The sequence below is a fragment of the Callospermophilus lateralis genome, unplaced genomic scaffold (assembly GCF_048772815.1).
Source record: "Callospermophilus lateralis isolate mCalLat2 unplaced genomic scaffold, mCalLat2.hap1 Scaffold_413, whole genome shotgun sequence".
NCBI lineage: Eukaryota > Metazoa > Chordata > Mammalia > Rodentia > Sciuridae > Callospermophilus > Callospermophilus lateralis.
This window is the reverse complement of record NW_027514365.1, coordinates 605,099-607,777: the sequence shown is the minus strand read 5'-3', so window position 1 is coordinate 607,777 and position 2,679 is coordinate 605,099. Positions and strand designations below refer to the sequence as shown.

Sequence of the window (2,679 nt, the reverse complement as noted above, 5' to 3'; positions counted from 1 at the left end):
GCGGCCGCGGCGAAGGCGGTCCGGCTTAGTCGCAGCTCCGAAGGGAGTAACAAGGGGGACCGGGTGGGCTACTTTTCGACCCTTACTTCCGACTTTTCTTGTCTTTTGGTTCGGGCCTAGTGTTGCCCACTGAGCAGAGATTCCCCTCGCAAAACCTGAGCGACCTTTCCATCAATTGTTGGGCTCGGGATCGCCGGGAGCCCCGAGCTCACCGAGCGCGAAGGCAAGGGGAGAGGAGCCGGCCGCAGGCGGGGGCCAAGCGGAGCTTGCCTACCTCCTTCGCTCGCCCCAGCAAGTCCTTTCGCGCAGGGCGCGCGCGATGAAGGCGGTGAGCCCGGTGCGCCCTTGGGGCCCCAAGGCGCCTTCGGGCTGCGGCAGCGGGGAGCTGGCGCTGCGCTGTCTGGCCCAACATGGCCACAGCCTGGGCGGCTCGGCCCCTGCGACCGCCGCGGCGGCGGCAGAGCGCTGCAAGGCAGCTGAGGCTGCGACCAACGAGCCCGCGCTGTGCCTGCAGTGTGATATGAATGACTTCTACAGTCGGCTGCGGAGGATGGTGCCCACCATCCCGCCCAACAAGAAAGCCAGCAAAGTGGAGATCCTGCAGCACGTTATCGACTACATCCTGGACCTGCAGCTGGCGCTGGAGACGCAGCGGGCTTTGCTGAGACAGCCACGACGCCCGCGCCACCGCACCAACCGGCCTGATCTTGTCCAGCAGCGCTGCCGCGGACCCCGCTCACTGCACTCAATACCGACCCTGTGAGAGGCCCGGTGGCGGCTGGGGCCAATGCCACAGGGGTTGCAGAAGGGTGGTGGTGGCAGGGTGGCGGGAAGCGGGCGGGGCGTTTCCTATCTTCGGAGTAAGGGCAGGCCGAGAATGACAGCCCCCAGCTCCTTCTCCAGGCACCTGGGGCCGCCTGCTGCCGGCTAGCCAGATAAGCTCAGATGGGGAGAATACGCGGGGCAGGACTCTGGGCTGCGCGACCCCTGTGCTGTCAGGTCCAGCGGAGGGGTCTCCCCGGGCTGCAGACTGGGGTGGGGGCTCAGCGCACCAGCTCGGTGTCCGAGGACACCCAGGACCATGACGAGAGTTTGTGCCTGCTAACCTTTCCCTTGGTATTCGGTTGCTGTTCCAGGCCGGATGGGTGAACAAGCAGGGCGACAGCACCTCTAGGGAAGGACCCTCGGGGGTGTGGACGCCTCCCTGGCTCCCCCGTGCAGCCTGACATCTGTAAAGAGCGGCGCGGGCAGGTCCGCGCTCCGGTCTTCCCAGAGGCTGGCGCTACCTCCTCGGCCAGTGGCCGAGGGCTGCCGGTGTTGTCTCACCTGGCAGTTTGTTTGGGTTGTTGATGGAGCGTCTTGAGTTTGGTCGGTGGCGCCAGCAAGTCTGCAGCGGGAAGGTTCACACACCCCTCTGTTCATTCCTCTTCCACAGGAGTGTGGCTGCCTGAGCCCAAGCCAGGAGCTCTAGAGAGGGAGGGGGAAGAGCAGAAGTTAGAACAAAGCCACAGAGGAAAGGAAAACACATCAGCAAATGTTGAAATGTTTCGTTCGTCATTCCAAGAGAGGGACAGGAAAGAAAATAAAACTTTCATTTTTTTTTGCACGCCCATAAACATTTTACATACATATTCTCTTTTGTCTCTTTATTTATAACCGCTGTGAAATGTACATTTCTGTGGTTTTTGGAGGTGCAGTTAAACTCTTAAGTGTGACAGGACTGATAAATAGATGATCCAGAGTAAATCCGACTTTAGAAGGCTACTTTGTGACCAAGGAGCTCAATTTTTGTTTTGAAGCTTTACTAATATTCCCCAGAGCATTGTAGGTATTTTTTTTGCATCTATTGTTTAAAATAGATGATTATAACTGGGCAGGGAACTTTCTTTTCCCTGCAAGAATGTTACATATTGTATAGATAACTGATTGACATTTCATACCATGTATATAGAGAGATGTTCTATAAGTGTGAGAAAGTATATGCTTCAATAGACTACTGTAATTATAAGATATTTTAAGTTAAATATTTTTGTAAATATTATGTGTGTGTGTTTTTTTAATCTGTGGGCATATTTCTTTTGGAAAATGATTTTTCAACTCAATTGCAGAGCTCTTGATATGTTGAATGTCTTTTCTGTTTGGCCTGGCTTTTAATTGTTTTTGTTTTGCCCAGTATCCAAGACTCTGAAGTAGTAGTTTCTTGTGCCACTGATCCACGCTGTCCAGGTGAGCGCGCATTTCCCGTCTCCCGTGGCAGATCATCAGAGATGCCCTTCCTGCCAGACACTGAGGTGTTCTTTGCCCGCAGCATTTCTGAGTGTAAACTCCCAAGGAAGTGAACACTTCTCTCCGCCACCCAGCGGACCTGCACATCGCTTTAGAACCGGACTGCCCTCTTAAGGGACACTAGTCAGCTCTCCTCCCCGGTGTCCCTGATTTTTCTTAATTTGTAGACTTTCATTGTATAGGCATAACCAAAGAGTAAGAATCATTTGAAACCCTGGAAATAAAGTAAATACCCCACACAGTGGACATTGCTTCTAAGGTTGTTATAAAATCCTCACATCTCAAACATCTTATGGTAAAGCTGGGAAAAAAAAATACCTTTTCATTTCAAAGAACTCATATACTCTGCTATTGTATAAATCCTACTCAACTTTATTGTCAAGCTTTAACTGC

At 53.1% G+C, this 2,679-nt stretch overlaps 1 pseudogene; it reads left to right on the top strand.

The window, feature by feature from the left end:
• The first annotated feature begins 319 nt into the window (after positions 1 to 319).
• LOC143387766 (DNA-binding protein inhibitor ID-4-like) lies at positions 320 to 1,226 on the top strand (annotated as a pseudogene).
• Positions 1,227 to 2,679: the final 1,453 nt, after the last annotated feature.